This window comes from Myotis lucifugus, unplaced genomic scaffold, assembly GCF_000147115.1.
Source record: "Myotis lucifugus unplaced genomic scaffold, Myoluc2.0 scaffold_18, whole genome shotgun sequence".
Taxonomy (NCBI): Eukaryota; Metazoa; Chordata; class Mammalia; order Chiroptera; family Vespertilionidae; genus Myotis; species Myotis lucifugus.
In genome coordinates, this window is record NW_005871066.1 from 8,364,509 (window position 1) to 8,390,081 (window position 25,573).

General features: G+C 42.5%; 1 long non-coding RNA gene and 1 pseudogene across 2 annotated transcripts in view; both read left to right on the forward strand.

Annotated features, from left to right (window-relative positions):
- The window catches only part of LOC106696510, a 12,246-nt gene extending 619 nt beyond the window's left edge, over nt 1-11,627 (forward strand). Inside the window, exons 2-3 of the long non-coding RNA XR_001347466.2 lie at nt 519-721; nt 11,401-11,627. This is a non-coding gene — a long non-coding RNA (uncharacterized LOC106696510). The remainder of the gene's footprint in view (nt 1-518; nt 722-11,400) is intronic.
- A 227-nt stretch (nt 11,628-11,854) lies between these two features.
- Nucleotides 11,855-13,420, forward strand: LOC102436739 (annotated as a pseudogene). Its single transcript, XR_001347465.2, has one exon. The product of XR_001347465.2 is annotated as a ubiquitin-conjugating enzyme E2 R2 pseudogene (transcript).
- Nucleotides 13,421-25,573: the final 12,153 nt, after the last annotated feature.

Sequence of the window (25,573 nt, forward strand, 5' to 3'; positions counted from 1 at the left end):
TATCACAATCTCGCCATAAACATTCCTTATAACTAATGTGCATATACGGACGTTCTGAGAGAGCTACACGGAGTGGCGAGGGGGCACACGTCTGCTGCGGGAAGGGAGAAGGTTAAAAGGAAAGGCCTGAACATGAAGAAGAGAGAGTTGCCACAACTGGCAGTTCCTAGTTCCCAGCTCTTGGTCCCGGGGGGTTGACGGTGGCCGCCGCTGTCATGGTTTCTCGGCCAGAGCAAAAGGGCAGCGCCGAAGCGCGGCTCCTGGGGGAACTTGAGCGCAGCCTTCACCTCGCTGGCCCGGCTTATGGGTGCCCGCTCCCTGCTCCAGCCCTGGACACCTGCTGCCCTTGGAGTGAGCAGAAAGGAGGGAGCACAATTAGTGGGAAACACAAGCTGGGGAGTCGAGGGATTTGGGTTCTATTCGTGTCCTCCCTTGGTGACGACATCGTTCCTGGGTTATGCACGCTTTCGGTGCCGGGGTTCCTAGGTAAAGAGGAGGTGATGTTGGCCTCTTTACAGAAATGCTTTCCGTGGCCGGGAGCTCCGAAGAGCGTGTGTGCAGCAATGAGCTCGATCGGTGCAGCTAGTAACAGCCTCCAGTGACGACAGGATCAGCTCTGTACCACTCCACTCTGCCTGCAGCTTGATGAACAAGTGAAGTACGCTCACAAGGAAGGGCAATGAGGAATCAGTTACCTCTGCCTAAAGGTAACTTTTAAAATGTAAGTTTCTGAATTACTAAGTGGTTTTCAAGATGCTTTCAATGGCTGGGCTTATTTTTTGTTTTGGAGATGATGCGGTACTGATGTGATCAGACATTTCACCAATTTGGGGTGTAAACGAAGGGAGTTTTCACCGAGAGAGAGCCCTTTTTATTTTTTTCTATTCTCATAGTTAGCCTACGGGCCATGCTTCTGACTGATGCAAATCCAGGTTCTGAATAATATCACTGTCCGCTGATGCTAATATTTATTTTTATTTTTTTTAATATATTTTATTGATTTTTTTTTTACAGAGAGGAAGGGAGAGGGATAGAGAGTTAGAAACATCGATGAGAGAGAAACAGCGATCAGCTGCCTCCTGCACACCCCAAACTGGGGATGTGCCTGCAACCAAGGTACATGCCCTTGACCCGGATCGAACCTGGGACCTTTCAGTCTGCAGGCCGACGCTCTATCCACTGAGCCAAACCAGTTAGGGCTGATGCTAATATTTAAAGAATTACAATGAAAAAGAACCTTCAAACTGTATTTTACATAATCAGTAAATCAGAAGTTTTGTCAGCGTTGTATGGTCCATCAAGTTATGAAAGTTTACTGAGGGAAGACTCACTTATTTTAGATTCCCTGTAGATAAAATGTTAGATAAACATTTGTTGACTTAACTTGATTTGGCATCTGTTGTTTTCATGCATCTGTGCTTTATATTCATTTCTCCCTTAATTCTAGTTGCCTCACTTACCAGTGCAGTAATAGTGAGACAAAGTATTCTCTTTACCTAAATTGATAAGTGAAACTATACACAGACTTGTATTTTACTACTACACCCTGGTATCTATTGTTGGTGACCTGCATGCTGTAATCGATCACAGTTGCTTTATTGAAAGTTGGCATTCACATTTATTTTATCCTAAGCTTTCAAAAACAAAACATCATCATGATAGACAATCTGAAGCACTGAGGTGCATATTTTCATCTTAGTGACAGACCTGATATCTTATGAATTACAAGCCAATGTTCTTCAGGATGTTTTGCTAGCTTTCCTTTCACGTAGCACTGTTTATGCCATGAGAAATATAGGATGGCATCAGAGAGCTTGTTTTCCCAAGAACTTGTTCAAAACTCCTCAATACACGGTCAGGACATTCACCTTCATCTCCTTAATGCTGTTTCAGTTGTGTCACTCTGTAGTGCCTAAGACTGCAGAAAGTAAGAACTGTATAAATAATAGTCCCTAACTCAAGTACCACACAGGCTAGCATTTGTAGAAATAATTAAAAACATAATTAAATTCTGTGTGTTTTGAGGGAATGCAGTGCTACCTACATTCAGAGAAAATAAGGAGCAGTAGGACTGAGGATAGTTAAGTAAGCTTTATGGGGGGATTTAAGCTGAGCTTTGGTTAACAGGTAGGATTTAAAGAGGAGAGCACTGAAAGAGGCATCTCAAACAGGAAAAAGTAACAGCACAGACAGGAAAGCTGTTACAGCTTCTATAGAGGACATCGATCAGCTTGAGTTGTACTGCTGATCCATGCTTTGAAGTACTGAAAAATAGAAGAAGGTATAATTGTAAAGATCCTTGAAAAGTAAGATTTCAAAGTAACAGTTAAGGAACATATGAACAAATTCTAGCATGATACATAAATGACATAATTTTGAGTGATATATTAAAAAGCAATGAGCAAATCTTAAATGGGGGGAGTGGGAGTGAATTAATACTGTTACATGTAAGAGAAAAACAATTGACTGAAAAGCCAGAGTTCCCTTCATTTTTATGTAATGTATCACGTTTATTGATTTGCAGATACTATACAAGCCTTGCATTCTGGAATAAATCCCACTTGGCCATGGTATATGATCTCTTTAATGTATTGCTGGATCTGATTTGCTAATATTCTATTGAGGGATACAGGCCTGTAACTTTCTTTGTAGTTTCTTTGTCTGGTCTTGGAATTAGAATAACACTGGCTTGGAAAAAGACCTTGGAAGTCTTCCCTCCTCTTGAATTTTTGTAGTAGTTTGAGAAGGATAGGTATTAGTTCTTCTTGGAATGTTTGATAAAACTCACCTGTGAAGCCATTTGTTGCAGGACTTTTGTTTGTTTGCTGGGAGTCTTTTGATTTCTGCTTCCATTTCATTAGTTGTTATCAGCCTGTTCAGGTTTTCTGATTCTTCTTGATTGAGTTTTGGAAGATTGTTTCAAGGAATTTGTCCATTTCACCCAGGTTGTCCAATTTGTTGTCATATAGTTGTTCATACTATTTTCTTATAATCCTTTGTATTTCTGTGACATCAGTTGTTACTTCTCTTTCATTTCTGATTTTATTTATATGGGTCTTCTCTCTTTTTTTCTTAGTGAGTGTGGTTGAAGGTTCATCATTGATCTTTTATATTGTTCTTTTAGTCTCTATGTCACTTATTTCCGCTCTGATCTTTATTAATTCCTTCCGTCTACTTACTCTGGACTTTTCTTGTTGTTCCCTTTCTAATTCTTTTAGTTGTAGGGTTAGATTGTTTATTTGAGATTTTTCTTGTTTCTTAAGGTAGGTCTTTAATGCTATGAACTTCCTTCTCAGGACTCCTTTTACTGTGTCCAATAGATTTTGGGTTCTTTTGTGCTCATTTTCATTTATTTCCAGGAAGTTTTTATTTCTTCATTCATCTCATTGTTAACCCATTCATTGTTTAATAACATGCTAGTTAGCCTCCAGGTGTTTGAATGTTTTTCAATTTTCTAATTGTAGTTGATTTCTAGTTTCAGACCAATGTGATCAGAGAAGATGCTTGATATGATTTCAGTCTTCAGGAATTTATTAAGACTTATGTTGTGTCCTAACACATGTGGTTTATCTTCAAGAATGTTCCATGTGTGCTTGAGAAGAATGTATATTCTGCTCCTTTGGGATGAAATGTTCTGTAAATATCAATTATATTCATCTGATCCAGTGTAGTGTTTAAGGTTGCTGTTCCCTGTAGATTTTTTTTGTCTGGAAGATCTCTCCATTGGCATCAGTGGAGTGTTAAAATCCCCTACTGTGATTATATTGTTGTGATCTCTCAGTGTCCATATGTCCATGAATATTTTCTTCATATATTTAGCGCTCCTATGTTGGGTGCATATGTGTACAAGAGTCATATCCTCTTGTTGGATCAATCCTTTTAGTGTTACGTAGTGACCTTTTCTGTCTCTTGTTATGGCCTTAAGATTCTCTCTCTGTCTTTAACCTTTGGTATTTTAATTATGATGTGTCTTGGTGTGGGTGTCTTCTTGGTTGGGACTCTCTGTGCTTCCTGAATTTGTGTGCCTTTTTCCTTCACCAGGTTAGGGAAGTCTTCATCCATTATTTCTTCAAACAGGTACTCTGTGCCTTGCTTACTCTCGTCTTCTTCTGGTACCCCTGTGATGTGGATGTTGCCACTTTTAAAAAAATATATATTTTTATTGATTTCAGAGAGAAAGGGCATTGTAGCTGAGTTATCCCTCAAGCTTCTCACCTGTCACATGTGGGTTCTGGGGCCAGTCCTTTCTGCATCTCCACCCTTCTTACATAGATGTGGCTTCTTCTGTAAATCCTTATATTTCATTTCAGCTAGCTTTCAGTTGGTTATTCAAGTTGATTGCTCTATAATTTAGCTGTAAATCCAGTTTGGAACTGGAGCAGGTGAGTGTAGCTTCCACCTATTCTGCAGCCATATTGGATTCTCCCCAAAACGATTTCTTGATAGATTTAATACCTATCAGTCCCTCAGTTGAGGAAAATACCAGGCATGGATTTGTGATTCCCATCTTAAACCTACCTATCGAACAAGACACTTGTTCATATGCCACTTTCTCCATCAAGCCTTCTCTTACTCATTCTTGCAACAAGTAATATATATAGTAGAGAAAGAGCTTTGGAATTAGGCAGAACTGGGTTCAAATGTCAACTTTTTCTGTGTGATAATTTGTCAATTACTTAAGCTTAATTTTTGTATCAATAAAATGGGGATAATGATAACTTTCCTTACAAAGTTGTCCTGATGATCAAAGGCAATAATGTCTGTGAAAGCTCTTTATTGCTTGCCAAATAACAGGCTTTTAATAAATGTTTATTTGCTTCATTCTTCTTAGTAATTATTGCTCCTTTAGAACATCCAGGCACTGTGTTTCTTTGAAGACATCACACTCTACTTCATATTGTGGCAATATACTTATTCTATCTACTGTACAAGACAGGCTCCATGAGGATAGTGTTCATTGGCTATGCCTAAGCGATCATTACGACTGGTCAACCAGTCTCTATGATGCGCACCGATCACCAGGGGGCAGACACTCAACGCAGGAGCTGCCCCCTGGTGGTCAGTGCACTCCCATAGGGGGAGCACCACTCAGCCAGAAGCTGGGCTCACGGTTGGCGAACGCAGCTGTGGCTGCAGGAGCTCTCCCGACTCAGCAGCAGTGCTTCTGTGCACCAGGCCTCTACTATTTCTATAATACACACTTCTTAGCAGACGGTGCTCACAAAATACTTGTTGACTTACTGAAGAATATCATCAGAGATACTAGTAATATGGCCCTATCAAAATAAAAATTTAACTTTTGCTCACAAATAAATGTGGCAAATGAATAAAAGCTCACAATAAAAAATAGCTAATTGGCCTACCAGCATGGCTTAGTGGTTGAGTGTTGACCTATGAACCAGGAGGTCATGGTTCAATTCCTGCCTGATCAGGGCATATGCCTGGATTGTGGGCTCTATCCCTAGTTTGGGGTATACAGGAGGTGGTGGATCAATGATGTTTCTATTTCTCTCTCCCTCTCCCTTCCTCTCTGAAGTCAATAAAAATATGTTTTTTAAAAAACTAGCTAATTAGCCCTGGCTGGTGTGGATCAGTTGGTTGGAGCATTGTCCCATAAACTGAAAGGTGGCAGGTTCAATTCCTGATCAGGGCACATAGTCGGGTGCAAGTGGGAGGCAGACAATCACTGTTTCTCACATCAATGTTTTTCTCTCTCTCTCTCTTCCCCAATTCCGCTCTCTAAAATCATTTTTTTTAAGCTACTTATGGTAGGAGGGCACTGACCACTAGGATTACAAAGAATTAGTGACCATTTATTACACCAATATTCAGAGTTCACTAGATAAAATGAGAAGAGATTATCTAATGCCAGAAGATAACAGTCAACGTCTTCAAACAGAAGGAACTCAAGCAGCATGGCATGTCTGAGCTTTTCTTGAGGGAGAAAAAACCCTATAGTGTGTGTGTGTTTATACATATACACATATACAACAGTGAAATCCAGCCAATTAGAAGAGAATTTAAAATTTTAAAATAAGAGTGAATAACCGTGGTAAATAATTTATTCAACAAGTACTTATTAGTGCCACATACTCTTCTAGTCATTTTAATATATCAGTGAACAGAGCAAATAACTCATCTGCCTCTGTGAAACTTACATTCTAGTGAAATATAACTGGTTTAGATATATAACTTTATCAATACTAAACAATTATGGTTACAGAACAAAATGTGAACTATATAAACCTGAACAAAATAAATATGCAACGAAAAACTATGGATAGGTGACAGAAAGCATGTGAGTATTAATTTTTCATGGGTTGTCTACCTTTAATGTCTAAAATTAAAAAGTAGTTTAAAGTGTTAATAACTCCTGAAAGATTTTCATAATTTCTTAACCTAGAAAGAGTTCTTACAAAGTAATATTCCTCATATTAAAGAAAAATATTTTCACCTCTTGTTCTTTTGTTATATCAAATTCAAGTAAAATGAATTAAAATTAGACTATTTCTATTAAAATAGCATCTATCATAGAGCATTGTACTAAACCATCGATAGAACTGACTCAGTGTTTTATGTTAATGAAGGGCTCTGGAATTTTAACTCTGAGTGACCTTAGGCAACTCAAGGTTTCCTTGTCTCACTTAACATATTCTGCAAAATAGTGATAGATGTTCCCACCTCCTAGTGTTGTTTTGGAGGTTTAGACAATGAATTTAAATAGATTAACATGACATCTAACACAATGCCTAATAAATAATAAGCACTTAATGAATGTTAGTCACCTTCTTCATCTTGATCACCAGGCAGAGAAAAAATCCTGGACTCAAAGCTGTTAAGGAGATGATGTCCACTAGGTGGCACCAGCTCCCACTTAATAGGGTATGCTGTATTCCACCAAAAGTTTGGAAGTCATATGAAGAGGCAGAAATAGAACTGCAGTGGTAACAAGACAATGTGCATATATAGATATAAATATATGTGACCCACAAACTAAGTATTTGATCCATAATAATTACCAAAAGCATATCTAAAACAATTACAAGTCAAACGGGTTCAGGTTTGATTCCCAGACCGGAGGAGATTTCTCTGCAGAGAGACTTTGAGAAGCCCTCCTGTTTAGCATTGGGTGTGGTGGCGTGATGCTTGGTCAGGTTTAACTAACAACTGGGGCTTTTGTTTCCCAGAAATGTGTTCCTCCAGCTTTGTTTTGCTGAGCAGGGTGTGACTTGGAGAAGGCCCTGTGGAAGGCTAGAGATTTTTGTGTGCTGTGGGAGAAAACTTTTGCAGGGATGGACAAAGAAACAGACAGCTGACAGAGAGACAGAAACTTGGTTGGAAGTGCAGAAAAGTTCAGATAGGGAGGGTTTTTAGCAAGTTTTTTATGTGGTAAGGAAAATCAATAGTGTTTTTGCTATTAGATAGGCTTTTCTGACATCTGAGAAAATGATCTTAAGATAGAGCAAGAACAGAATGGGCTGGACATTTCAATTCTTTTTTTTTACTTTTCTTTCTTGTTATCCATTTCTATTATCCCTAAATCTTCAAATAAAATCTTGTTTAGCCCAGCCAGCATGGTTCAGGGGTTGAGCATCGACCTATGAACCAGGAGGTCACGATTTGATTCCCAGTCAGGGCACATGCCAGGGTTGTGGGCTAGATCCCCACTGTGGGGCATACAGAAGGCAGCCAATCAATGATTCTCTCTCATCATTGATGTTTTTATCTCTCTTTCCCTCTCCCTTTTTCTCTAAAATCAATAAAAAAATATTTTTTTAAAATCTTGTTTAAAATATGTTCTATTTTAGGGAGTTACAGGAGAAGTTTGTGTCCATCTTTGGGCTGGATTATTACACCAATTGGAACCAAATTACAGAAGTAAGGTGATGAAGTGTGTGAAATGTGAGATTCCATGGGAATCCTCGTTAATACTTAGAAAAATCAAATAAAAGCCTGGAAATCCTCCAATTTCACAGGATGGAAGACTTTGTCATTTGGTATTAAAGGACAGGGTAGTTCCAGAAGACTGGCCATGTTAATACACTAATCCAGAGAAGGTCTAGGGGCTGCAGGTGGATCCAGAACAGGGAGTAGTTGACAGACAAAGCATAACGTCAAAAGTGAAGCGGGGATGGAACAAATGTGGAGCAGAATTAAGTTGGTTAAGAGGAGAAATTGAAAAGAACAATTACTTCTGAGCTTTCTGTTTAGAAAGAAAATAACGGCCAGTGGCAAGCCCATTCCTTCAGCTTCCTACCCCCCACCCCAACCTATCCTTACTTCTTTGCTATCCCAGAGGAAAGGGAATTCTTTGTCTTATATGTGCTAACTTTGCTCTTGTCTATACACCATCAGTTATCTATTCCCTCCCATACATGTTCCATTCTTTCATTACTGGTTCTATTCTCATGAAATATATATATAAAAGTTGAAGTTGCTACCTTTTAAAACAAAACAAAACTCTCTCTTGTCATTTTGCATCTTGTAATTACTGTCCTGTTCTTTTTTCCTTTCACAACCAAACTTCTAGAAAGAGCAGTCTCCCTGGCTACACTTCCTCTCTTCTCTTCCTATTCCCTCCCTGCACTCTGGCCATTTTGCCAATACCCAACTGCAAATGGCCCCACTGAGGTTACCAGTGAACTTCTCCATGTTAAAATCGTGTGATTTTCAGCCTGAATCTAAGCTCTCTGCAGCATGTGCAAGTGTTAATGTTTATTCAATAATTATTGAGCACCTACTATGTGTTTGACACCGTTCTAGGCACTTACTATGTGTTTGACACTGTCCTAGGCACTGTGACATATAGATAGAGGAGGTCCTGCCTCAAAGGTGTAGCCAGGTTATGACATCAGAGTTATCTGGCCTGGGGCCAGAGCAAGGGGGATGCTGAGCCCCACAGCTTTGGTGGGGCAGCAAGCACTTATAAAAATGCCAACCTTTGATTAGCTTCCCTGCTTGCACTGCAATTGAATTTCAGACTGCTTGCTCAAATGTTACTTACATCATATTATTAACAACTCTGTTACCAACATACTATCTTACAATTGCTGAAAATGTAATACTTTAGGAGGAAATGACCACTCCTTACGCTCCTAAACTCCACCTCTCCCCCAATTAAGCTTTCCTTATATCTTGTAGCTTTTTTGTAGTGGGGTGGAGACTCACAGTGTACTTTCAAGGGACCTCTCACAGATCCCTTGCCCCCTTCCACCGTGTAAAGACACAGTGAAAATGCATCTTCTGTGAGCCAAAAAGTAGATCCTCACTAGATACCCAAACTGTCAGAGCCATAGTCTGACTTTCCAGCCTCCATAACTGTGAAAAATAAATGTTTGTTGTTTATAAGCCACTGAGCTTATGGCATTTTTTAAATAGCAGCCTGAATGGACTAAGACAAGCACCCATGGCACCAGGTGGGGATGGAGAACTGCTTTACATAGTGTGATCAAAGAAGGCCTCTTTGGGAAGATGACATTTAAGCTGAGACTTACAAAGAGTTAATTGTTAGAAAACTTGGGGGAAAGCCTGCCAGGCAGAAGGAAGAGTAAGTGCACAGGCACTGAAGGACTTGGGACGTTGGAGCCATGAAAGGACACCCGTGTGCCTAAAGCTTTGTAATGTGACAGCGTTTAGAAAGGCCACCCAAGAGAGAGGAACTGACAACAAAAGGGGCAGGATCCAGAGCACGAGGACAGGGGTTTGCTTTGATAAGAGCAGAAACACAGCGTTTAAAGCTCTTTTCCCTTAGTTTAAACAATTTCACTCTCTCTTAATTCTCCCCCTTCCTCTCTGTTCCTCTTCAGTCTCCTTTTTAGAACCCCTCCCCTTAATTTTGGTTGTCAGCAGGGTTCTGTCCACAACTGCCTTCTAATTATCCTCTCCACATTTTCTTATCCCTAACCACCAGGCTGGACCACTCTTGGGCTTCACACTCTCATATCCAACTGTAGATATGCATTTAGTCTCCCAGATTAAATCTCCAGCCCAGGCCTGTCCTCTGACCTTCTGATTTAACTACTTATTTGACACTCCACTTAGATGGAAGTATCTTGACTTTGACATATCTAAACTCGGGATTTTTTAACTCCACCTCCCCCAACATACAAAACACAACATGAATGGAAGCAGGGCAGGCATGGGGGTTTGCTTATTGGTGGCCAAAGTTCCACCTCTGTTCATAACTTCAGCCCCATTCTTTGATACAGACTTGAAGGTTTTTTTATGTTTTATTTTTTAAAATTGATTTTAGAGAGGGAGGGGGAGCGAGAGAGAGAGAGAGAGAATGAATCATCAACATGAGAGAGAAACACCAATGGGTTGACTCCCACACGTGCAGCCTTTTGGTGTATGGAAGAGTGCTCCAACCAACTGAGACACACCAGCCAGTACTGAAGTTTTTAATTTTTTAAAAAATTTAAATTTTTTATTGTTGAAAGTATTACATATGTTTCCTTTTCCCCCCATTGACCTCTCCTCAGCCACTCCCACCCCCCCACACCTGTCAGAATGACTATCATCAACAAATCAACAAACGAGTACTGGTGAGGATGTGGAATAAAAGGAACCCTCATGCACTGCTGGTGGGAATGCAGACTGGTTCAGCCACTGTGGAAAGCAGTATGGTGTTTCCTCAAAAAATTAAAAATAGAACCATTTGACCCAGTAATCCCACTTCTAGGAATATATCCCAAGAAATCAGAAACACCAATCAGAAAGGATATATACACCCCTATGTTCATAGCAGCACAATTTACAATAGCTAAGATTTGGAAACAGCTCAAGTGCCTGTCAGCAGATGAGTGGATTAAAATACTGTGGTACATCTACACAATGGAATACTACATGGCTGTAAAAAGAAAGAACTCTTACTATTCAAAACAGCATGGATGGACCTGGAGAGCACTGTGCTAAGTGAAATAAGCTAGTCAGAGAAGGATAAGTATATGTGATTTCACTTATTTGTGGAATATAATGAACAACCTAAACTGATGAACAAAAATAGATCCAGAGACATAGAAACATTGAACAGACTGTCAAATCTCAGAGGGAAGGCAGCTGAGGGGGAGGAGGGATAAGAGAGCAACCAAAGGACTTGTATGCATGCATATAAGCATAACAATGGACACGGACAGTAGGGGGGTGAGGGCATGACTTTTTTAATGTAAAATAGCATTGTCAACATTGGAGCTTACCAATACTTTCAGCACTCCTTTCTGACCTAGACATTTGAGAGGACTTTGTCCACATCCTTGAAGTTAGGCATGGCTATGGCACTTACTTTAGCCTCTGAAATGTGAGTGAAAGTTACACATATTGCTTCTGGATGGAAATATCTAAGAGAAGGCACACAATTCTCTTTGTTACCTTTTTTTTTTTTTTTAACTTTCTTTGTTCCAGGTTATCATTTGTTGAGGTGTAGATGTCTAAGATAAAAGAGCCTGGAATGCTGAGCCATCATGTGGAAGAAAACTGCCCAGAGAGTCATTAGACCCACAGCAAACTCTGAGCAAGGAAGAAAATAGAAGAAAAAGTGCCGGAAGCCGGTCCATCCTTGCTGCTTGACACAATCGCTGCAGGGAAGGAACATCTGCACAGCATATGTTTCAAGGGACCTGGCATATATGGCATACTGTTCTTAATATGTTTGCTCCCCTTCTTGGCGCTATGTGTTTTAACCAAGGTCACCTCTCCAAGAAAGGTTGTTTCCCCAGGTAGGGATTTTTCCCTGAAGTTAGGGAGAGAATAAAACCCCTTAACTAAGTGCCAGGTGGGTAGTTAATCACTTTAACTATGAACAATCACGCTTAAGCTACATAATCTTTACTCCCTGGAATGGAGATAAGAAACGCCCTAACCTTTGGAATAGAAATAATAGGATTAAAATCAACTGGTATAAATACAGATGTAACAAGACAATAAAACACAGAACTTGGAACCTTCTCCAGAAGAGTGTCTTGGGAACTCGCCTGGCTGGGGAGACTTCTGGAAGAGACTGCAACCACACATCAAGGTTTGAGCCTTGAGCTGACCTCTTCCTATTTTTCCTGCTACGGAAAGCCCTGGATCTGCTCCTTAGGTGAGTGCACGATTGCCCGTTTGCACTATTCTAAAGAGAAACAGCGGCCCCAGAGAAGAACGAGAGGGCGAGTGAGCGAGCAAGAGCGGCGCTCCCGGGCCGGCCTGGCCCCCTCTCCTCACCATCGCCGGCCCTCTGCCGCCTTTCTCCGCTTCCACCTTTTCTCCTCTCCCCCGCAAGTGGAGGCCCTCCGGTGCGGGGAGGACCCAGAGTAAATTCCCCCAACTCCTTCACCCTCTACCTGCACCTGGCCACCGTGTGAGGAGAAGGCCTGGCCTTGCCCCGCCCGCGTCGTGTGTGAGGCTCAGCTGCCACTGCCGCTGCCGCCGTGATGGCCAGCTCCCAGAAGGCCCTGATGCTGGAGCTCAAGTCCCTGCAGGAGGAGCCGGTGGAGGGCTCCCGGATCACCCTGGTGGATGAGTCCGACCTCTACAACTGGGAGGTTGCCATCTTCGGACCCCCCAACACCCTCTACGAAGGCGGCTACTTCAAGGCGCATATTAAATTTCCTATTGACTACCCATATTCACCACCTACCTTCAGATTCTTGACCAAAATGTGGCACCCCAACATTTATGAGAGTGGACATGTATGCATTTCAATTCTTCATCCACCCGTAGATGCCCCACAGAGTGGTCAACTGAACTCCGAAAGGTGGAATCCTACTCAGAATGTCAGGACTATCCTGCTAAGTGTAATCTCATTGCTTAATGAGCCCAACATCTTCTCCGCAGCCAATGCGGATGCTTCAGTTATGTTCAGGAAATGGAGGGACAGTAAAGGAAAAGACAAAGAATATACTGAAATCATTAGAAAACAGGTTTCAGCCACTAAAGCCGAAGCAGAAAAGGATGGAGTGAAAGTCCCCACGACCCTGGCGGAATATTGCATCAAAACTAAAGTGCCTTCCAATGACAACAGCTCAGATTGGCTTTATGACGACTTGTACGACCTTGACATTGAGGATGAAGAGGAGGAGGAGGAAGATGCCGACTGTGATGACCATGATGATTCTGGGAATGAGGAGTCGTGACCTGCTCCTTCGAAGCCCCTGTACTGCCCTGCCATCTCAGGCCAAAGGGAGGGGAGCAAGTGGGGACCTAGCAGTGGCCCCTCAGCAAAACCCTTCACAGGGGGTGGGGAAAACAAACATGGCTTCTGCTGACTCCCCTCACGGATCTCAGTTGGCTCCTTTTTATGGACCTCTTAATGGAGAGAAGGTAATTGTGAACGAAAGGGGCCACATGCTGACCTGACAAGCTCAGGGGAGGCCTGCATGGCAGTCTTACAAACTCAGAGACTTAAAGTAACCACAGAGGATGGTCTGAAATTAAACTTTAACTCAAAGCAGTTATGGTGGGCAGTTAAGTCCTAGATCAGTATCTTCACTGACAAGGTCAGCCTTTTCCTTAACTGAGCCTATCTGTCTTTTTGCATCTATGATAACACACCCTTGAAATGTCTGGGTAACTTGTAACTTCCCTTTTTCTGGAGCCCCTGAGGCACAACCAAATGTGCTGGGCGCCAGGACAGATAACACAAATTCCTTCATTGTTATGTTAATTGATCCTGCACCCACCTAAGTATGTGTCCATCATTTTACTTCTATCCAATCCCAGGGATTTCCCTGCTTTGCTTTATCCCTCCTCCTTAATCTGTCACCAATGAATTTTATGTAACTCACCTATGTCCCTCCTTTGATTGCAAATGTATAAATACAAATGTAACCCCGCCATTCTCCCGGAGCGTTATCTCAATTCCTTGAGGTTCTGCTTCCTGGCATATGTCCACAGTTTGGCTCAAATAAACTCACAAAAATTCTAAAAATAAATAAATAAATAATAAAACACAGAACTTGGCTGGAGATCCTGGCTAGAACCTGGCTAAGTAACCTGGCTAGGCTGCTGATCAAGTGAACGCTGTCTCCGTGTCATTTATACTTTGCTGACTCCGTCCACACCTTTGGAAACCCCTGGACCTGCTGGGGTTGGACCCCAACAATTGGCACCCGAACAGGGACCCCTCAGGTAAGCACCCCCCGCACTTGGGACAGATAGGACTGCACCGTAGGGTGCTGCAGACCCCCTTATAGAGGATAAGTAGGGTAAGAGGGTGGATAGTACAGAACTTGGATTGAGAAGATGGGTCATACTGAGTCTAAAGAAAAAAGACTCTATTATAATCTTTTAACACATATGCTTGCTAGCAGAGGAGTTAAGGTTACTCCTAGTCAAACAGAAAGTTTTATACAAGAAGTATGTCCATGGCTTCCTGAGGAAGGAACTGTTAATTTAGAAACTTGGACTAAAGTAGGAGAGCAATTAAAGACTTATTATAGATTCCATGGATCTGAGAAGGTCCGGGCAGATGCCCTTTCATGCCCTTTCCCTCTGGAATTTAATTCGTGACACTTTGGCACCAGAGGCAGAAATGGTTGAACTTTCTCAAACTTTAAATAGTCCGTCTCCACCTAGAGAGGACACATCATTATTGTCTCCAGCTCAATCTAAGAGCAATTTAGCTATGCCTACTGATCGGAAGGAGACTAAATATCATAAACATGACCCTTGGTCCTTTCCAGTCAGTAGAGAGGAGAAAAGCCCTCCCATTCAAAACAGGCTCCCTAAATTAGGAAGGAAGACTAAACCAGGTCCTCTGGCTCCTGTGAGCTCCATGTCTAAATTTCAAAGAGCGATAAGAGAAGCTGAAGCTAATGAAGATCTTGAATTCTCACTCTGCTTCCCAGTCATGTATGAGAGTGAGGGGGACGAAAACCCCACGTGGGAGCCTATACCTTACAAAATATTTAAAGAATTAAAATTGGCCTGCTCTGAATATGGACCTCTAGCTCCTTACACACAAACCTTGGTAGAAGCCCTAGCCAGTAAATGGATGACTCCTTATGATTGGTCACAGGTTTGTAAAGCCTGTCTCTCAGGAGGCTATTACTTGTTATGGAAAACTGAGTATGATGATCTTGCTAAGAGAGCTGTAGCCACTAGCAAAAATTCCAGAGGAGGAATAACCCTAGACATGATATTAGGAGGTGATTTTATCACGGCTCAGGAGCAAATGTATATGCCCAAAGAGGCACTTATTAAAGTAACCAGTTGTGCAGTAAATGCCTGGAAATCCCTACCTTGTGCAGTAGGAAAAACAACCACCCATACAGAGGTTAAACAGAAGGTCAAGGAACCGTATCAGGATTTCCTTTCTGGCCTCGTACAGGCAGTCAAGAGAGTAATCACTAATGAAGAGGCAGCCGATAGCCTAATCAAACAACTGGCTTTTGAAAATGCTAATAATACCTGTCAGGCTTTATTAAGGCCAATTTGCAGAACAGGAACTATAAATGATTTTATAAAACTGTGCCAATGTAAGTCCAGCTTTTATACAGGGTGTAGCTATAGCTGCAGCCCTCAAGGTGGAGACATACCCTCAATATGTACAGGGCATAGGACAAGCCAGCAATAATACAGGTAATAAAAGAAATATGAACTGCTACTCTTGTGGCTTATCTGGGCACTTTAGCAAAGAATGCCCAAATACAAATAATAATAGTCAGATGGCAAGCTCCTCGACAGCCTAGAAATACATCAGGGAATAATATTAATCCTCCAAAAACTGTTTGTCCCCAATGTCAGGAAGGATTCCATTGGGCAAAGGAATGTAGATCAAAATACCATAAAAATGGTCGGCCTTTAAATTCTACAAACTGCTCCCAAGGAGGTTCTATCCCATCACCTCAATTGGGAAACTTGAGAGGGGGCCAGCCCCAGGCCCCTGCAATAATAGGGGTATCAACCCTCAACCCCTCTGCAAATTTCAGTCAGTCAATGACCTCTTCAGGGCAACCCCAGGCAGTGCAGGATTGGACCTCCATTCAACCACCCATGCAATACTAACCCCAGACTGGCCGGTAGCAGCCATTCCTACAGGAGTGTCCGGGCCGCTGCCTGAGAGAACTGTAGGTTTAATATTAGGACGGAGCTCCACCTCATTACAGGGGATCTTAGTCATCCCAGGAGTTGTTGATGCAGACTACACAGGAGAAATACAGATTTTACTTTCCCCACCCACCACAACTGTACAGATTCAGCCCAACCAGAGAACTGCCCAATTACTCCCGTTACCAATATATAAAATAGGGACAGCTGTTACCCAGGAAGCCAGAGGGGCCGGAGGCTTTGGATCTAGTGATGCAGCATTTTGGATACAAGAAATCCATGCTGCTAGACCTACAAAAATTTTACAAATTCAGGGAAAACCAATTGAAGGTCTTGGATACAGGAGCAGATGTTTCCTGCATAGCAGGGAAGGATTGGCCCTCTTCATGGCCCACGCACACCACCTCCACTTCCCTAGTAGGACTAGGCAAGGCATCTAATGTAAAAAAGAGTTCTCAGATTTTAACTTGGGCTGATGAAGATCAACATTCAGTGTGGGGAGCCGGCACGGCCATGGCATACTCAGCCCCAGGGCGCCTTATGTGCCATGCCAGCTCAGCCTGGTTCAGTGACCCTGAGTGGGGAGGGTGAAAGGATTGAGAAAGGACAGACAAGAGAATTAAAGCTGGGTCTCGGTGGGACGCTGCTCCCTGATGAGGAGACAGCGCCAGCGCCCACAAGCCGTGTCTTTATTTTATAGCAGATGCCACGAGGCAAAGTAGGGGCGTGATCACGTTGTTGACAGCATTCTCGTGAGTTCCAACCTCGACTATATGCACCCGAACTCTATCACAAGGCACGTGGGGTCACGTGTTCAGACCATAGGTTCAAGCTCACAACCACAGCCGTTGGCTATGATTGTGCTGGGAAGGCCCTGCCCTCCAGCTGGGACTTGCAGGTGGCAATGAGAGGACCCTGTCCTTTCATTGGTCCAAGGCTTGAACCTGGCCAAAACACTGTAGCCGCACCACACAATTCAGGAACATTCTGTCCCTATGTAATTACAATTATCCCCTTTACATTATGGGGAAGAGATATCTTGTCTCAAATGGGAGTTCTATTATATAGCCCCAGCGGTGTTTGATTTACTCCTGTTAGAAAAAATTACAAGAAAATGAGTTTAAATATTTCTCTCCTCATCATGTTCTACAACATACTCTATTTGTAATATACTAAATGTAGATTCTGAGGGAAATTCCCCGATGTACAGACGTTGGAACCCTGATCTAACTAAACCTAAAGCCCTCGTCAAATGGAGAGACTTGGAAGGGACCTGATGTACTTTTAACCTGGGGGAGAGGATATGCTTGTATATTTCCACAGGACGCAGACTCACCTGTGTGGATTCCAGACTGTCTAGTCCGACCTTATGTCTCACCGCCCTCCGTCTCCGCCTCACCCTAGCATACCTGACCAGTGCCCGTCTGCAGCAGTTGTGCAGCCCTGAGCTGGAACAACCTGTCCATTGGGAGGATCACATGTGTCTCCTTTTTGTCTGTCCATATGTCCCAGCTTTGCCCCACATCTCCTTTCCTCTTTTTTTTTTAATCTGACTACTTGTTTGCTGGTTCTTTGGCCTTTCTCCTTCATTCCTGAACACAGCCTTTTCTAGAATCTCTCTACTCTACTGTTCCAGGAAGGGCACCTCCCTTTTCTGCCATGACTAGGGGGTGTCTGGTATATGCCCCATATGTGGAGTTGTCTTGTTCCAAGAGCCTGACATCCTAAGCTGAGAAAGCCCTGTCCCGGGACTACATGCTGACAGGCCGTTCCTCCATTGTCCTGTATTGGCCCCTCTTGCCCTTGTGTCAAGAGGGACCCTCTTCTCACAGTCCATTTGCAGGCGAGGGGAGCCCAAGGCAGGTGCTGGGCGTGGAGGCCATGGGGGCATAGGCTATCAAGGAGACAGAACTGAATCTCTTGCAGGGGGGCGCTGCCCCTCCCTCATTTACACACCTCACATCACCCTGCTTGGCCCCGGAGGATGGCTGGTTAGCCAGAGATGGGTAAGATTCCTCAGGGAAGGAACAACCTAAGACAGGCACAGTCGCAGAGGGGCCATCAGGAGACAATTTGAGGGTCAACAGAGGTGGGGCACAGACCCTCACCCCCCCAACTTTTCAGAGGCCTGAACCCTCACCCCTTCTGAGGGAGGTCTCCTGCCCCCATGGCTGCTTCGCTTCCCACGCCCAGCTCAGATTGGGACCCAGGTAAAGACAGAGACTGGCTGACAGCAGCTGCCCTCTCACTGCAACAGGACTTGTTTCCCATTTCTACCTTGGACCACAGGGAAAGGGGCAGCTGAAGGAAAGGGCTATGTCAGGATGCTGCCTTCTTCCCTTTCTTCTCCCTCTTTATTCTAAACACTTCCATGCCTTGTAGTTCTTTTGCTTTCTCTTCTTTTTCTCTCTACTACCCTCCATCTCCGCTTCCTCCTCCTCCTCCCCGGTATCATCCATATCGGCCGACCCAGAGGGCACAGCTGACTCCTCCCTGGACACCGACACCACCATCAAGCATGGCCCTGATGGACCCATGATCCAGCCCTTCAACGCACTGACGCTTCGGGAAGCCCATCGCCAATGACGCTGCCCGCTAGCCAGATCAACAAGGACAACCAAACCACCGACTTGAGGACAGCTGAAATCCCTTGACTGAAGAGGCCAGCAACCTTCTACAGGAACAAGGCTCCTTGTGCACTCCATCCTTTATGTTTATAGCTATACTCACTATCATTGCTTGTCAGTCTTCTTCTGAGTCATAAACAACCCAATCTGAGAGGTGGCTGCTGATTTACATGCACTATCATTTAAAAAATAAAAAAGGGGGAATTTGCCGGAAGCCGGTCCATCCTTGCTGCTTGACACAATTGCTGCAGGGAAGGAACATCTGCACAGCATATGTTTCAAGGGACCTGGCATATATGGCATACTGTTCTTAATATGTTTGCTCCCCTTCTTGGCACTATGTGTTTCAACCAAGGTCACCTCTCCGAGAAAGGTTGTTTCCCCCAGGTAGGGGTTTTCCCCTGAAGTTAGGGAGGGAATATAACCCCTTAACTAAGTGCCAGGTGGGTAGTTAATCACTTTAACTACGAACAATCACACTTAAGCTACATAATCTTTACTCCCTGGAATGGAGATAAGAAACGCCCTAACCTTTGGAATAGAAATAATAGGATTAAAATCAACTGGTATAAATACAGATGTAACAAGACAATAAAACACAGAACTTGGCTGGAGATCCTGGTAGAGAACCTAGCTAGGCTGCTGCTCAACTGAACGCTGTCTCCATGTCATTCCTTCTTTGCCGACTCCATCCACACCTTTGGGAACCCCTGGACCTGCTGGGGTTGGACCCCAACAAAAAAGAGCTTTGTTTTGTAAGTCACTGAGGCTTTGCTTTTTCAGTTTTCCGGTGTGTGTATTTTTGGTTAGTGTAGTGTAATCAAACACTATGCAATTAGATATTTAAGACAAATCTCTTCCAGCTCTTACTTCCAAGTAGCTGGTCATCTCTAAGCCTCAACTAAATAGAAATTCTGTAGCTGCCAGGGCCCCCAAACAGTCCCTTTTCAAGTCTCCCCAATTTCAGTTCTCATCACCATTCACTTAGTTGCTCAATCATGAATCCAAAAACAGGGATCATCTTTTTTGTTGTTTTGTTAATTTCACCTGAGGATATTTTTCCATTGATTTTTAGAGGGAAGGGGAGAGACACATGGATTGGTCCTTCCACATTTAGCCCTGCCAGGGATCAAGACTGCAACTGAGGCACGTGCCCTTCATCAGAATTGAACCCAGGACCCTTCAGTCCATAGAACGACGCTCTATCCACTGAGCCAGACCGGCTAGGGGAGGGATCATCTTTATTCCTCCCTCTTGCTCACTCCCACAATCTGATCACCAAGTTTTCCTGAGTATGTCTCAGATTTGTCCTGGACATCTGCAATAGCCTTCTTCTTGTTCCTGCTTCCAGTCTTATGGAATATACATAATGCCTTCAAAAGCAAGTTCATTAAGGGTCTCCAGTAAAACTTCTCCCTCCCGCCCATCCCAGCCACCGAGTTCCTCATGTATCTCTCAAGAGCTACTCTGCAGATAGACACAAACAGAGTAATCTCTCAAAAACACAAAACTGGCCATATTTTCCCCCAGCCTAAAGCCTTTCAACACCTTCCCATTCCAAACTCTTGAGTTTTAGGACCCTGTGTTGGCAACATCCCAGTCCTGCTGATCTTTCCATTCCAGACAACCCCCTCCTCAGCTGAGATCTTTGCTATCTTGGGGCTTTTACTATGCTGTTCTCTCTGCTTGGGGCTTTTACTATGCTGTTCTCTCTGCTTGGACAATTCTCCCCCAGGTCTCCTCATAGAGAGCAGAGCCTTTCCACTCTGATTATCTGTAATAGAAGGCCCCCCATTTGTTACTTTGAAACCCCTACCAGAAGGAGTTGTCATATGTTTTGGGGGATGTTTTATTACCATCTCCCATATGTTTCATGAGAACAGAGATTGTCTGTTTTGTTTACCACTCATTGGATAGCCAGCTCTTAAGTTCTGTGCCTATCAGAAAATAGGTGCACTGTTACCAATGAATGAATAAGGAACTGATGGGAAAACTTATGTCCTAAAAAGGGGTAGGGGGAGGGGGAGGGTGTGTGCAAATGATACTAAAAGGAGAAGCTAGCCTGACTGGCATGGCTCAGTGATTGAGTGTTGACCTGTGACCCAGGAGGTCATGGTTCGATTCCCAGTCAGAGCACATGCCTGGGTTGCAGGCTCGATCCCCAGTGTAGGATGTGCAGGAAATGGCCAAAGATTCTCTCTCATCATTTTTATCTCTCCCTCTTCCTTTTTGTCTGAAATCAATTTAAAAAAAATGTTTTTAAAGAGAGAAACTAGCCTTAGCTATTTAAGCAGGCAATTTGGCCTTCATGTGGTTTCTCCCCTGAGTACAGATTTTTATCCTGAGCTTCCTCACACTGTGTGGCTGACTGTGTCTCTGTTTAGGCCAACCGCTGACTGTAGAGAGGAAGGAGCTGCAGTAAATAAGATGGAGCGTCACTTCCTAGGGCAGGGGTGGGCAACCCCTGGCACGCATGCCAAACATGGCACGCCAGTAACTTTTGCTGGCACACGAAACCCTCTCTTATAATCTTCCATTTACAAATTTTTTCTTAATACCAACTTTTTTATTTTTCAGATAAATTCAGTATAGGTGCATCTTAGATAAATAAATAATTTTACATAACAAGTTATCTTAAAGACCATAGACATGGATTGACGAGAGAGGGGAAGAGCAATTTCTATGCCTCTGCCTTAACTCTCCCTGCCTTCCTAGATCCGACCAGTGTTTTGGTTTCATCCACATACGCTTGTGAATCTTTGTTCTCAGTGATGAATTTTGTTAAGTCTCGTAATAGGAGTAGCCTGACGGATGAAAGTAGTAGCTCGTGCATATCTCTGAAGGTCACGAAATATAAACCTGATGTAAAACCTCTGTCATCAGTGATGCAACAGCAAAAGTTCCACTGATAATATCAAACGGAGTCATAAAATTTTCTGTCGAATTATCAGTGTACATGTATACATTAAAAAATAAATGTATTTTTCATCATCATATACTGTGTTTTTGTTGCTCAAATGAATTTTATTATTTCTTCAGGGTTCTTCACATACGTACACCTTAAGAGATATCAAGTAGGCGTAACATGTTCTCAAAAAATTAGGGTTGGCACGCAGAAGAATTTTGAGTCAGAGATTTTGCTGGTTTTGGCACGCACTCACAAAAAGGTTGCCAACCCCTGCCCTAGGGTTCAAGACCTTGAATTCGTTGGGAGAAAGTGACAGCAAGCACAGGGCTTTCCTTTGCCAGACCTTGTATTTTGTCACAGACATTTAATAACTGGTTTAAACAGAAATATCAAGAAATCACTTCTCCCATTGTTTTCAGAACCAAAAATACTTTTTGTTTACAAGCAAGTAAAACCAGAGAAGACAATGACTCTTACATAGAAACAGCAGCACATTTATAAGGAAATGTTAACTCTACAATCTCAAATCAGTATCTGTTTCTGCCCTAAGTGCTTTAATATAACACATATTTTTTAATTATGAAAGTAATGCCTCATATCATTATAGATAATAGAATATTAAAATTGTATTTAAAAGGATAAAACTAGGGAAATAAAATCACATCCAGGGAATAGGCTTGTTTTTTCTAAATCACAAAAGCTAATATGTCCATGTCCATCTGTTACTCTCTCCTTGGAAACTAAACAACAAAGGCTTCATTCATTTCTACTTTAATTGCACCTTCTGAATCTATTTCTGGGTATCCAGGTCAGTTGACTGGATTAGCTAAGTAATGTAACCCGGCCATTCTGCCCTTATCTCTTACCAGAGTTGAGGATAAAATTCAAGATCCTTAATGTGGTATACAAGGCCCCTCATAATCTGGCTCCAGTCCACCTCCCAGCCTCATTTCTCACCACTTCCTTCCCTTACCCACTTAATTAGGAGCTTACTAGAGAAAGGTCATGAGCTCCCCAGTGTGTTCGAATGGTCCAGACCTCTCTATTCACCTCGGTAGTTCTCTGCAGGGGATAGAAGGATGGCCAGGCCTCCTTTGTGTATGGTATAGGCATGGGGGAATGGGTTACAGGATCCTGATGTGCCTGATTTACCACAAATTGATGAGCTGGGAAGTGAATTCACCTGGATGGGATAAGGTTGACGACTTTGATCAACTCGCAGAGATCAGAGTCTGTCCTCATGTGCGGCAGTGCCACCTCGATCACAGGTGTCTTGAAGAGAGCAGCAATGACTCAAATGTGTCCCCTTCCAAAATTTCTATGTCAATTTCAAAATCATAAGTGATGGTGTTTGGAGGTGGGGTGAATAGAAGAGTGGAGCCCTCACGATGGGATTAGTGCTCTTATAAGAAGAGGCCAGAGAGCCAGCTATGTGAGAACACAGCAAGAACACAGCCCTCTCAAACCAGGAGGAGGGCACTCACCAAGAGCTGACTTGTAGCCTCCAGAACTGAGAGGAATAAATGTGTGTTGTTTCAGCCCCCAGTCTTTGGTAATGTGTTACAGCAGCGGGAACTAAGACAACCGCCATGCCTGGTCTCCCTTCCAAAGAGTCTCCACCAACTTGCAGGGCTGGTTGCCAAGAACTTGTGCCTTTCTTTTTCTCTGAAGGGTGACCTTCAGATGCTCCTCCTGAATGGCCGAGAGCCCCCCCATGACTGGGCTGGTAATGAATACAAGTGCAAATCACAAACAAATTCTAAAATAGAAGAGTAGGTGTTCAACTTGTCCTGGCCATAGGAAGCATTAATCTGAGAGGGGCTCCTCCAGCTCCAGCCATAAGTCTGGGATGCTGGGATGTGAACAGGTGTATCTGTCCTTGCAGTGCTTTTTATTTTATTTATTTGTTTTTTTTAAAAAAATATATTTTATTGATTTTTTACAGAGAGGAAGGGAGAGAGATAGAGAGTTAGAAACATCGATGAGAGAGAAACATTGATCAGCTGCCTCCTGCACATCCCCCTCCCCCACTGGATTGTGCCCGCAACCCAGGTACATGCCCTTGACCGGAATCGAACCTGGGACCCTTTAGTCCGCAGCCGACGCTCTATCCACTGAGCCAAACCGGTTCCGGCCTTGCAGTGCTTTTTAAAAAGGGCCCTCAGAAGGAGTCTTGTGCTGATGGTACAGTTAAGCACCTTGATTGTGGTGGTGTTTACATGAAACTATAGTTGGCATATAATTACATAGAGACACACACACACACAGATGAGCATATGTGTAACTGGTGAAATATGAATAAGATCTATGGTGTGTACCAATGCCAGTTTCCTGGGTTTTATGTTGCACTGCAGTTATGCCAGATGTTAACATTGGGGGAGGCTGGGTGAAGGCTGCATGGGAATCTTGCTGTACCGTTCTTTGCAAATTCCTGTGAATCTGTGTTTCAAAATATAAAGTTTTTTTTAAGGGGGGAGGGACTCAGAATACTGGAGTACTTGATCTAAGATATAAAATAGTGCATTAGAGATGGCCTTGAAGCTAGAAGATCCTGTTCCTCTGTGTCCGGGTCCAAAGATGCTCCTGAAGAAAAGAATGAAGTGGGCAACTTAGCAGATTCACAATGAACAGAGTCTGCGAGTGCTAGAGTAGGCCTGAGAAGCCCAGGAAACTCTGAATGTCTTATACACTCAGGCGACTGCCATCCACTAACTATGTTGGCCTTATTTAGCATCACTGCAGCTTATTTCAGTCTTCCAACAGTATTTGTTAAGCACCTACTGTGTGCCTGGCACTCTTCACTCTTCTAGTGCTTGGTATATGTCCAAGAATAAAACAAAGAACCCTGCCCTAGTGAAGCCTAAGTTCTAGCATAGGGGAGGAGGCCTGGAAAGAAAATAAACAGTAGTAAGTGAATTCTAGAGCATTCTAGCAGGTGATAACTATTATGTGGGAAGAAAATAGAGCCAGGTAAGGGGGACCAAGAATCACAAGCTAGTATGGGAGGAGTGTTGCTAAGTTATCTGAATTCTTAAATGATTGTATTGAAATTAATCCTCTATTTGAATTTCTTTGCCCACAACCAAATTTTATTATTCCTATTTCTTCCTGACTTCTCCTCTCCATCTTTTATTTTAACCCTCCTTTTTTTCTGTTTCTTCAATTAATTCCTTTTTTATTTCTCTCCCTTCCTTAATGCCGTCAGTGTTTTTTTTTGCCTGAGTGATAAGAGTAATTGCAAACTTAAAATTTAGCATTTTTAATTATATTTAATAGTTTTGTTCAGAAGGGACACAGTAGAGTATTTAAAAGATAACTTTACATTTAATTTAAGAAATATGTGCAGTAATTTCCAAATGTACAATTTGATATCTTTATTTATTGAAATTCATATACAACACTGGACTCTTTTATACGTTAAAAACATAACAAAAAACAATTTTAATTTCAAGTAAATTTTCCATTGGCAATACAGAATTAAAATATGTATATTATTTAAAAATGCATGGAAGAGAGTATTCCTATTGCTTGGGAAACTAGTCAAATACCCTGGTCTTATATAGTCACAAAGGGAACCAGGATTTCACAAAACTCTAGCCTTATTGTAAAGGATTACTTTGGTTATTTCCTTCAACTAACAAAAAAAATAAGCAGTGCATATTTCCTCTATTGAACAGAGGTATTCATCCATTTTCTGCAAGACTTTTATATTCACTCTTTAGAGATATGATTTGTTGCCATTATAAGCAGGTATTACTGTGAAAATGAGATAACATAATCCTGGTTATACTGTACCCAGCATGGGGAGAAATCTTTTCTAAGTCAATTAAAGACAGAATAACCCATGAGCATGAAAGAATATTGTAACATCACAATCCATTACAACTAATTCAAATTCCAATGTGCAGAATGGGGGTGGGGATGGCGATGATGATTCTTTTAACCAATTTGGTATGCTCACTGATGATATTCCTTCAGAAGTAGAGACCTTGTTTCTCATTTATATAAGAAA